General features: G+C 37.6%; 1 protein-coding gene across 2 annotated transcripts in view; it reads left to right on the top strand.

Moving 5' to 3' along the window:
• Window positions 1-13,018, top strand: part of MTAP (methylthioadenosine phosphorylase) — a 117,826-nt gene that overhangs the window by 56,458 nt on the left and 48,350 nt on the right. The window lies entirely within an intron of this gene.

Here is a 13,018-nt window from a genome sequence, read left to right as displayed (position 1 = left end):
AATGATATCTTTCAAAGAACAAGTGTTTCATTTTGACGAAGCCTAGTTTATCAATTTTTTTTATGGTTGGTACTTTTTGTGTATTCCAAGAAATCTTTGCCTACTGATTGAATTACCTGTGTGCCCTTGTCAAAATCAATTTACCGTTTATCTATGGATCTGGATGATCTATTTATGTCATTTATCTGTGTCTCTTCTTATGCCAGTACTCTACTGTCTTGATTATTGTGGCTTTATGGTGTCTTGAAATTAAGTATTGTTAAGCCCTGCAGTCTTTTCCAAGATTGTTTTGTCTATCAGGTCCTTTCTTTATAAAGTTTATATTAAGCTTGTCCATTTTTCTTTAAGAAAAAAAATCTGCTGGAATTGCTATTGGGATTGCACTGAATTTTTAGGTCGATTTGAGAAGAATTTACAATATTGAACCTTTCAATCCATGAACATGGTATGTTTCTGCAGTTATTTGGGTCTTTTAAAATTTTAAATTTATCTCAGCAATGTTTTGTAATTTTAGTGAAGAAGTCTTGTATATCTTTTGTTAAATGTATTCCTAAATATTTTGTGGAAATGTCATTGTAAATAGTACTTTAATTTCATTTTTAAGTTTATTGCTGGTATACAGAAATACGTTTTATTTTTTTATATTGACTTTATATTCTGTAATCTTATAACATTCAGTTAGTTCAGTAGTAGTTCTTATTTTTATTTTATTGCAAGTGCCTTAGGGATACCTTGTGTACACAATCATTTCATATATGATTAACAACAGTTTACTTCTTCTTTCCAGTCTTTACCTTTTATTTCTTTTTGCTTTGTTGTATTGGCTAGGACCTTCAACCTAATGTTGAATAGAAGTGGTGTGAGTTGTTATTCTTGTCTTACTCTCAACAGCAGGGGACAGCGTCTAATTTTTCACTATTAAAATATGTTAGCTATAAGTTTTTTCTGTTTCATGTTTTTATCAGATTGAAGATCTCTTTTATTCCTATTTTGCCAAGAGTGTCATGAGTGCGCTTGAATTTCGCCAAGTACTTTTTCCTGCATCTACTGAAAAAATCTTGATTTTTTTCTTTTATTTCGTTAATGTAGATTCTTTAATGTTAAACTGATCTTGCATTCCTGGTACAAACCTTACTTAGTAATGGTATGTTATCCCTTTTATATAATGCTGGATTTGGTTTGCAGATATTTTGTTTGATTTTTACATCTATGCTCATGAGACAGATTTGTCTGTGATTTTCCTTTCTTGTAAGTCTTGTCAGGTGTCAGGGCTTGGTTAATTTTGACATTTACAAACATATTTTTAACATAAAAATAAACTTAAAAAAAAAGATGACAGCCTGAATTGTTTATATACAGAATGTTAACCAAAAAGATTGAAAAAGGCTGGAACAGCAGGTTACATTTGATACCTAAAAATATTTTGCAGATATAAGTGCATCTTGGAACTGTTATAGGCAAAAGCTTGGGAATGACTAAAATTCTCAGGGTCATAGGATGTTCTGAATAAACTAAGGTACATCAATTCAAATAAGTAATGTGAAGTTGTCAAAAAGAATAGATATCTGTTTATGCACCAGTATGGAACAATGTTCATGACAAAAGTGGAAATCAAAAATACATAGAGTAAAATAAGTATAAGTTTGTGGTGATGTATAGATAGGATGTTTATATTTCCCGAAAGTTTCTGGAAAGAAACTTATTGATAGATTCTGAGGGATGAATCAAGAGACTTAAACTGTCGACTTCATACCTTTCTATAGTGGTTGAACTTTTCACCGTAGGCAACTGTTCCTTTAATGTATATATTTTAAGGAGTGGATACTAGAGGAGACCTAGCTTCATAGCAGTTCATGTAACATGAGATAAAATATATGATTCTTGGCCTTAACTTCTGATAGGTTATGCTTGAGGCACTGTATCCAGTTCTGGGCACCATGCTTTCAGGAGGATGACTATCTAAAAAGCACCAAGAGAAGGGTGAAGGGACTGAAAAAAACCGTGCCACATATGTAATACTTAAATGGGTTAAGTATATCTAACTATTTAGGAGAAAGCCTTGAATGATAACTTTGTTTAGGGGCTGTCATTCTCTTACAGACATGTGCCTCCCTCACTGTTCTGTAAGCTTTTGTAAAGACAGGAAGTTGTTTTTTTAACTCATCAGTTTAGGAGCCTCTTTTCCTTGTATTTAGCACAAGCTCAACAAATATTTGTGTAAATAAAAATCTGATTATATTTCTTTCCTACTTAAAACCCTTCATCAGCTCTCCCAAACACCTCCCCATTTTCACTTTCAGCAGGTGACTTTAGTTCCCTCTTCACGGACAGAACTGAAACAGCAGCAGCACACTTTCAAGACCCCCTCTCTGTTCTCTCCCAAACTGTTTTCCCTCTTGTTACCATCTGTGACAGTTCTTCTCAAACGGGAGCATGCATCATCATCACCTGGAGGGCTTATTAAAACAGGTTGCATGGTGCCACCCCAGAGTTTCCGATTCAGGACATCTGGGGCATGGCCTGATAATTTGCATTTCCAACAAGTTCCAGATGATGCTGGTCCCACTTAGAACTACTGTCATAGGTGTTTCTCCCTAATCATTCTCTTATGCACCACCAGACCCCATGCTTCTCACCTAGTAAGGACATCAGTCTAGTAACTACCCCTTTCATAATCATTTTTCTCCTTATTATTGAATCACTTTTTCAGCACACAAATATGCTTATTTCTCCCATTGAATTCTTGACCCCAGTTCTATGTGCTGTCTCATTTTTAAGCTTTTCATTGGCATAAAGTCCCTTGAGTTGATTCTCCTGCCTGCAATTCCTCTTCTCCAGACTTTCCTTAGTCCTCTTCATTTCAGATTTTGCCAGTGCACCACCTTCAGCACCACCAAGATTCTCAAGGTCGCCGATTTACTAATTGTCAATTTTCACACTTAACCCTTCATTTCCTATCAGCCACATTTGATACACTTGACCCCTTCCTCTTCTTTGGAAGCTTTCTTTACTTGACTTCCAAGGACACCACACTCTTGATTTTCTTCCTTCATTGATGGTTGTTGCTTCTTAGTCTCCTTTGCTGGTTTCTCCCTGATCTTTTAACGTTGCCTGCTCTAGGGCTCAATCCTTGAACTTCTCCATCTTCACTTGTTCCTTCGTGGTCACTCCTCAACTTCCCCTACACCTGCTTTCCCATCTCAGTCTAGCAGTTCCATCCTTCTAGTTCTTCAGACTAAAAACTTGAAGTCCTTGACTCTTCTTTTCAAAACCCACATTCAAACCAGGAAAAATTTATTTACCATCCAAATGTGTCAAGATACTGACTATTCCTCACCACAGCTACTGCTTCCAACCTAGTCTGAGCCACTCTCATCTCACCTGGATACTGTAATAACCCCTAACAGGTCCTGCATCTACTTTTGTTCCCTAGATCAAGCAACCCAGGAGGCAGAATGATCTGCTCAAAATGCTATTTCACTTGTATTAAAATCCCACATCTTTATGATAGCCTATGAATCCTCATGTGATTTGCACTTGCCCTCCTATCTCTCTGACTTCCTCTCACTACTGTCTTCTCACTCACTCTGCTCCAGCCCTTTTCCAAGAACACACCAGGCCTCCTCCTGCCTTTAACATTAGAGTATTTGGTTTGTGTTCCTTCTACCTGGAAAACTCTCCCAGCAGATAACCACCTGGCCTCACTACAGCACCTCCTTCAAATCTTTGCTCCAGAATCACCTTAGTGGGTCAACCCCAAATATCGTATTTTAACAGATGATAATACCCCTCACTCCGTGCCCAAAGTACTCCTAAGGACTCTTACAAGCACCACCTTTCAATTTTCCCATAGCTCTTAACTTCTCCCTACATACTCTAGTGTTTGTATATATTTGTTTATTGTTTTGTGACTCCCAACACACACAGTTCCTCCAAAATATAGAACCTCTGTGACAGCAGGAAACTTGTCATTTACTGATATCCCAAATGACCAGACTAGTGCTTGGGATTTAGTAGGCTTCCAGCCAATACTATCTTGAATGTACAGCTTCCCAATACATATGACTTGCAAAGCCCTGCATGTTGTGACTTACTCCAGCCTGTTTCTCACCTCCTACACCTCATGGCACTCTAAATCAGTGCTGTCTGATAGAAATATGTGAGCCAATATGTAATTTTAAATTTTCTAGGAGCCATATTTACAAATTAAAAAACAGTTGAAATTATTTGTAATATATTTTAATATATCCAAAATGTTATGGAGACATGTAATATTTTAAAATTATGAAATGTTATATTATTCAAATACTAAACCTTTGGAATCATATTTTAATACTAACAGTACATCTCAATTCAGAGGTTAATTTTTTTTTTTTTTTTTTTAGATGGAGTCTCTGTCTCCCAGGCTGGACTGCAGTGGCATGTTCTCGGCTTACTGCAACCTCCACCTCCCGGGTTCAAGCAATTCTTCTGCCTCAGCCTCCCAAGTAGCTGGGATCACAGGTGCTGCCACCATGCCCAGCTAATTTTTGTATTTTTAGTAGAGACAGGGTTTCACCATGTTGGCCAGGCTGGTCTCAAACTCCTGACCTCAAGTGATCCGCCAGCCTCGGTCTTACAAAGTGCTAGGATTACAGCCGTCAGCCACCATGCCTGGCTATGAGGCTAAATTTTTATAAGAAATGTTCTATCTGTGTTTAAAATTCGTAAAATTTACTTTGAAAAAATAGACTCACATACCTAAGTTGTTCCAGTTATATTGAAGTGGCTATCAACTTTTAAATTTAACTTAATTAAAACTAAATAAAATTAATTTCATTTGCTCAGTTGCACTAGCTACATTTCAAGTGTTCAACAGGCACACTTGGCTAGTGATGTATTAGCATGACTCTTTGACTCCATCTCCAAGCAGGCCAGCCTCCTCCTTGTCTCTAGCCTTTTGTAAGTTGTCCCTCCACTTGGAAGACTCTTCTTTGCTCCACCATCATCTCTTTTTATCTGACTCACTGTCTGAATTAGCCCTTTCTCTGCACTTTGCAAACACCCTGCTCTGTTACGTTACTAGTCATACTGTATTATAATTGTCTGATTCATTGTCTGATGGTTCAGGAATTATTTCTACCTTGTTTACTTTTGTGTCCCCAGACTCTTCAGACAGTACCTGTCATTTAAGTGATACTATGTGTGTCTATATATATATATAACATATATATGTTAAATAAATTTATAAATCTATGAAATTTATGCCTATAGAAGTTTTAGCCATCCTTCTGTTTCCAACTCAAATTGCTTCTTCCCAGGATTCTTGTCAGAGCAGTCTACAGCAAATATTTCCTCTTTTGTACTCCCAAACCACCTGGAGCTCATATTACTCATAGGCCATTTGTAATACATAATTTTACTGTGTAAAATTCTACCTCCCCAGATAGTGAGCACTCCCTCGCAGGAGTGTGAGTCTGGGGTCTGGCCCTCTCTAACAGTTCATGCCTGGTAAGGATCATGGTGTCCTGGCATGACAGACACCCAAGTCCACATTTTCCAAGGGAATGAATGTTTATAAATACATTGGTTCCTTAACATTACTAGAGCCCTCTTCCTATTCTCTCCTCTTTTCCTAATTCATGCCCCCTTATTACCTTAACAGATGTGAGAGTTAATCAGGATGTAATTAAGTTGAAAAAGTACCTAGGATGGAAGGAATTTGGAATTCTGAATACTGTGTTTTAAGTTGGAAAAAAATTTTATAAAATGTATTCTGTTGTCTTGACAGTTATTTACTTTGTTTTTTATCTTATAGTTTGTCTTCTTGAGACTGTAGGCTTCTATTAAATTGTGAACTAATTTAGATGCCACTCCTGAGGGCCTGGCACATGATTTGCACTTAATGAACAGCTGCTGTGGTCTGAATTTCTGTGTCCTCATAAAATCCATATATTGAAATCTAATCTCCAATGCAATCGTATCAAGAGGTAGAGCCTTTGGTGGTGATTAGGTGGTGATCGTTTTTCCTTCATAAATGAGATTAGTTCATAAATGAGGCCTGAGGGAGCTCTTTTGCCCCTTCTGCCATGTGAGAACACGTCTAGAAGGTGGCATCTATGAAGTAGAGTGGGCCGTCATCAGACACTGAATCTGCTGGTGCCTTGATCTTGGACTTCCACCCCCCCAGAACTGTAAGAAACAACTTTCTATTGTTTTTAAGTTACTCAGTCTAAGATACTTTGTTATAGCCACCCAAAAGGACTAAGACAGCAATGTTCATTTTATCTCAATCAGCAATTTAAAAGGAACAGCTATAGAAGTTGAACAACAGTCATACTAATTGGATCCTAAGGAAGTTATTTTTGAAAAAGTATAAATATCAAAATGAAAATGTTTCAGAATTCAGCATATAAGTGAAAAGGGGACCTGTTCTTGGTTTAGTAAGCATTTTGTTGCAGAGCACTTTTTTTCAGAATAAAAAATAAAAACATTTGATGATTTCATTTAGGGAAGATTAACAGGAAATAGTGTTATCAAACTGTGCCCTCCGTTTTATAGATGATTCAGCCTTAAAAACTCCACACAGCGGAATGTGATGATGTGTTCATTAGCTGCTCTCTTTGACCTCACTTTAGTTTACAAATTCCCACCCCTTAGGAATCAAGATTACAAGACTAAAGCAGTAAGTGATACGAAAGTCAACTTCAAATGTATACAGAAATACAAAGATCAATATAGTGAACCCCTGTCTGCCACCCGGCTTCAAGAATTACTTCATAGACAATCTGTTTATTCTATAATCCCACTGACTATTCACCTCCGATGTTATTTTGAAGCATTTCTCATGTATGATTTCATCTATGAATATTTCAATGATACTATTAAAGGATAAATATTTGTAAGATAACCACAATACCACTAGCACACATAAAAAATAAAAATTTCTTAAGTCAGAAAATAGTATTCAAAATTTCAAATGTATTATAAATGCCATTTTTTACATGTTGTTTATTTAAATCAGGATCCAAGTAAAGTCTGTACATTGCAATTGGTTAACACATATTTTGTGTTTCTTTTATTCTACGCCATCTCTTTTAGTAAATGTCCTTGAATGTTTCTTAACTTGCTGTATGTTCACGGACGATTTCCAGACACTTTGAATGGTTATTTTAAAATAATTTTCACTCATTCTGTAGGTTGCCTGTTCACTCTGATGGTAGTTTCTTCTGTGTAGAAAAGAACTCTGGATTCAGTTCCCGGAAAGACTAGTGAAAATTATTTTTTAATCATTTTTCTTTTTTTAAAAAATTATACTTTAAGTGCTGGGATACATGTGCAGAACATGCAGGTCTGTTACATAGATATACACGTGCCATGGTGGTTTGCTGTACCCATCAACCCGTCATTCTACTTTAGGTATTTTTCCTAAGGCTATCCCTCCCCTAGCCCACACCCTGACAGGCCCCAGTGTATGATGTTCCCCTCCCTGTGTCCATGTGTTCTCATTGTTCAGCTCCCACTTATGAGTGAGAACATGCAGTGTTTGGTTTTCTGTTCTTGTGTTAGTTTGCTGAGAATGATGATTTCCAGCTTCATGTCCCTGCAAAGGACATGAAAAAAAAACATCTTTTTTTATGGCTGCATAGTATTCCATGGTGTATATGTGCCACCTTTTCTTTATCAGGTCTATCATTGATGGACATTTGGGTTGGTTCCAAGTCTTCGCTAATAAACATACGTGTGCATGTGTCTTTATAGTAGAATGATTTATAATCCTTTGGGTATATGACCAGTAATGGGATTGCTGGGTCAAATGGTATTTCTAGTTCTAGATCCTTGGGGAATCACCACACTGTATTGTTTCCTGACTTTTTAATGATAGCCATTCTAACTGGTATGAGATGTTATCTCATTGTGGTTTTGATTTGCGTTTCTCTAATGACCAGTGATGATGAGCTTTTCTTCATGTTTGTTGACTGCATAAATATTTTCTTTTGAGAAGTGTCTGTTCATATCCTTTGCCCACTCTTTGTTGGGGTTGTTTGTTTTTTTCTTGTAAATTTGTTTAAATTCCTTGTAGATTTTGGATATTAGCCCTTTGTCAGATGGATAGATTGCAAAAATTGTTATTTTCTCTGCTCCTCATCCTCCTCCCACCCTTTACCCTCAAGTAGGCCCCAGTGTCTGTTGTGTCTTCTTTGTGTCTGTGAGTTCTTATCATCTAGCTCCCACCTGTAAGTATGAACATGTGGTATTTGGTTTTCTGTTTCTGTGTTACTTTACTAAGGATAATGGCATCCAGCTCCATCTATGTTCCAACAAAAGACATGGTCTCCTTCATTTTAATGGCTGCATAGTGTTCCATGGTACATATGTACCACATTTTCTTTGTCCAGTCTGTCATTGGTGGCCATTTAGGTTGATTCCACTTCTTTGCTTTTGTGAATAGTGCTACATGTGTCTTTATGATAGATTGATGTATGTTCCCCTGGGTATATACCTAGTAATGAGATTGCTGGGTCAAATGGTAGTTCTGTTTTTAGCTCTTTGAAGAATCCCCACACTGCTTCTCACAATGATTGAACTAATTTTGACTCACACCGGTGTATCAGTGTTCCCTTTTTCTTCACAACCTTGTCAGCATCTGGTTTTTTTTACTTTTTAATAATAGCTATTCTGAGTGCTGTGAGATGGTGTGTCATTGTGGTTTTGATTTACATTTCTCTAATGATCAGTGATACCAAGCTTTTTTAAAGTATGATTGTTGGTCACATGTATGTCTTCTTTAGAAAGTGCCTGTTCATTTCCTTTGTCCACTTTTAAATGGGGTTGTTTTTTTCTTGTGAATTTAAGTTCCTTATAGATGCTGTATATTAGATGTTTGTCAAATACATAGTTTGCAAATATTTTCTCCCATTCTATAGGTTGTCTGTTTACTCTGTCGATAGTTTCTTCTGCTGTGCAGAAGCTCTTAAGTTTAATTAGATCACACTTGTCAATTTTTGCTTTTGTTGTTAATAGCTTTTGGTATCTTTGTCATGAAATATTTGCTCGTTCCTATGTCCAGGATGGTATTGCCTAGGTTGTCTTCCAGGGATTTTATAGTTTAGAGTTATACATTTAAGTCTTTAATCCATCTTCAGTTGATTTTTTTATATGGTATAAGAAAGGGATCCAGCTTCAATCCTATGCATATGACTACCCAGTTATCCCAACACCATTTATTGAATAGGGAATCTTTTCGCCATTGCTTGTTTTTGTCAGTTTTGTCAAAGATCAGTCATAGATGTGCAGCCTCATTTCTGGGCTCTCTGTTCTGTTCCATTGGTCTATGTATCCATTTTTCTACCAGTACTTTGCTATTTTGGTTACTGTAGTTTGGATTATAGTTTGAAGTTGGGTAACGTGATGCCTCCAGCTTTGTTCTCTTTGCATAGGATTGCCTTGGCTATTTGGGCTCTTTTTTGTGGTTCCATGTGAATTAAAAAAAAAAAAAATTTTCTGTGAAAAATTGTCATTGGTAGTTTGATAGGAATAGCATTCGATCTCTAAATTGCTTTGGGCAGTGTGGTCATTTTAATGATACTGATTATTCCTGTTCATGAGCATGGAATACTTTTCCATTTGTTTCTGTCATCTCTGATTTCTTTGAGCAGTGTTTTGTAATTCTCCTTGTGGAAATCTTTCATTTTCCTGGTTACCTGTATTCCTAGGTATTCCTAGGTATTTTATTCTTCTTGTGGCAGTTGTGAATGGGATTGCATTCCTGATTTGGCTCTCAGCTTGACTGTCATTGGTGATCTCAAGGTTTATGTTCCCGCCCCAACTTGGAGGCAACAGAGGAAGGGACCTTAGTAGTGGCTGTGGCCAAGGGTCTTTTGCTTGTCTCCTGGTGGAGGCTCCACCCCAGAGATGCAGATCAGCAATCACTCAGTGTAATCAGCCTAGGATGGATGGTCTGTGATGTGGGCCCAAGCTGGGGGTATCCTGTCTGGTGATGAGCAAGGGGATGGGTGAGACCCACAGGAGACAGACTGGCCTTCTCTCCTTGTGTCAACAACAGTTTATTGGAGGTATGGATAGGGCACTTAGGATCTTTGTTCCTTTGTTAGTCTGAGAGTAGCAAGGGCTGTTCCACTGCAGGGGAATTTTGGTTTCCTATCAAACCATGAGATGTAGCCAAATATATTCAGAGGGAAATTTATAGTTTTTAATGCTTATTTTCAAAAAGAAAAACAAAAAATTAAGAAGTGAGGCCCCTAACTCAAGAAGTTATTTAAAAAGAAAAGCAGAACTTAATTAAATTAATGAAGTAGAAAACAACGAGGATACATTTAAAAATAAGTTACAGGACAGGAGAAGATATATGCAATACTTATAAATGAAAAAAAAAAACTGATATCCAGAGTATCCAAAAACACCTTCACAAATCACTGAAAAAAGGCAGACAATCAATTAGAAAAGGGAGCAAAAGACTTAAATAGTCAGTTCAATAAAAGAGAAACTCTGCATGGTCAATCACTTTATGAATAAATGCTTAGTGATAAGAGAAATGAAAATTTAGAGATACCTCTACAATGAGATACAATGAGATACCTCTACACCCCATCAGTTGAACAAAAAATTAAGTCTGACAACTCCAAGTTTGAGCATCAAGAATTCTCATACAGTGCTAGTGACAGCATAAATTGATAAACCACATTGAGAAAATAATGTGACATTATCCAACTAAATTGAAGATAAGCTTACTGTAGCAGTCTGGATCCAATCAGGAGATAGAAACCCCACAGTAGGCTAAACATGGAAGTTAAATATCAGACTTAGTACCTATGATTAAATAGCAACTATAAAATATGAGGAAAGAGTACCTAAGGAAAGACAAACCTGAAAGAGTTTCAGACCTCATTGGAGAACGTGTGTTTGGCCATTAGATAGCAAAAAAATATCTGCTGATGTAGCCAGACCACAGCTGGTCTGGAGTTCCCAAGCAAACAATAGGGAACCCTCTAGTGTACAGGTAGGGAAACAGGCAATCAGCAATACCTAGTGTGGCCTGCAATAGGAAGCTGGGGATGAAAGCAGGAGACCAGAGCATACCCACACACGGGAGCCCACACAGGAAGTGGTAGCTCTGTGTTGTGAGCCTCTGTGCCACAGGGGGCTGTTGTGAAGGTCATGTGGGAGCTTTGGTTTTTATGTCCAGAGGGCTGTGGAAAGGTTATCATCAAGCTGAGGCTGCAATATTGCAGAGTAATCTTAGGCCTTAGTGGGTTCTAGTGGATGTCCTCACATCCATACCTCTGAAAAAATTGCAAGAAACTTCTTTATCCTGCAATGTCCCGTCAACATCCTCCCTGAAAAATAGTTAGCGTAATGCTCACTTTAAAAGAGAAGCACTTGGGAGAATTCTATAATTAATTGTAGACCATATATTGAAGAGTGCATTTAGAGCTGAAAAGTGAACAATTGCTAATGGAAATACCCTGTAATTTGAAAGGCATGAATTTGTGTTGGATACACCAACACATATATAAAAACGGTCATAGACGCTTTGTTTTAATTGCCCCAAATAGACACAACACAATGCTCAGAATGGATAAATGGATTGTGGTATAATGGAATAATAACATCAATTAAAATCAACAAAGTAGAGCTTGTGCAACAATATGGCTGAAACTTTCAAACATAATGTTAAGTGAAAAACAGCAAGACACTGTATAATACAAATTACATGTCTTAGTCAATTCAAGCTATTTATTGTAAAAATACTATAGACTGAATGGCTTAAACAACAAACATTTATTTCTCACAGTTCTAAAGGCTGGGAAGTCCCAGATAAAGTATTGGCAGATGTGGTATGTAGTGGAGCCCCACTTTTCGGCTTGTAGAATTCTTGCTGTAGCCTCACACGGCCACTAGTGAACTCTAGTTTCTTTCTCTTCTTATAAGGACATTAATCCCATCATGGGGGCTCCACTTCCATGACCTCGTCTAACCCTTGTTACCTCCCAAAGTTCCCGCCTTTGAATACCATCAAAAGGGTTATGATAGACAAGGAATATATGGTGGGAGGGGCTTTCAGGGTACCAGAACTATCTCTCTCAATCTGATGATAGTTAAGCTGATGTTTGCTTTATAAATGCTTATTTGGCCGGGCGCGGTGGCTCAAGCCTGTAATCCCAGCACTTTGGGAGGCCGAGACGGGCGGATCACGAGGTCAGAAGATCGAGACCATCCTGGCTAACACGGTGAAACCCCGTCTCTGCTAAAAAATACAAAAAACTAGCCGGGCGAGGTGGCGGGCGCCTGTAGTCCCAGCTACTCGGGAGGCTGAGGCAGGAGAATGGCGTGAACCCGGGAGGCGGAGCTTGCAGTGAGCTGAGATCCGGCCACTGCACTCCAGCCTGGGCGACAGAGCAAGACTCCGTCTCAAAAAAAAAATAAATAAATAAATAAAATAAAAAATAAATGCTTATTTACAATTCATACTTTATATATAAATTTTATGTGCTTTTCTGTCTATATGTGTTATATCTTTTAAAAAGAAAAACAGTTTATGCCAGGAAACAACAAAATCCAGCCAGGCCCACCCAGAGATTTTATAGGCAAAGTATATCATACATTTATGGAAGGAATAATCATAATTTTATGTAATTATTTCCAAAGAATACTTTGGAGAAAGCTCTTCTTTGAATCTTGTATACTCCAATATATTTGTTCTTAAGAGATTGGGCAGGATTAGTAGAACCTAAAAGTTCTGGGCACCATCCCCCAAGATTCTGATTTAGTAGGTCTGGGGTGGGGCCCAATAATTTGCATTTCTTTTTTTATTTCAGTAGTTTTTGGGGAACAGGTGTTGTTACCTGAGGATGGTCTTTAGTGTTGATTTCCAAGATTTTGGTGCACCTATCACCCAAGCAGTGTACACTGTACCCAATATCCAGTCTTTTATCCCTCACCCACCTCCCACCCTTCCCCACTGAGTCCCCAAAGTTCATTGTATCATTCTTGTGGCTTTGCATCCTCATAGCATAAC

This window comes from Macaca thibetana, chromosome 15 (genome assembly GCF_024542745.1).
Source record: "Macaca thibetana thibetana isolate TM-01 chromosome 15, ASM2454274v1, whole genome shotgun sequence".
NCBI lineage: Eukaryota > Metazoa > Chordata > Mammalia > Primates > Cercopithecidae > Macaca > Macaca thibetana.
This window is presented reverse-complemented; position numbering and strand designations above follow the sequence as displayed.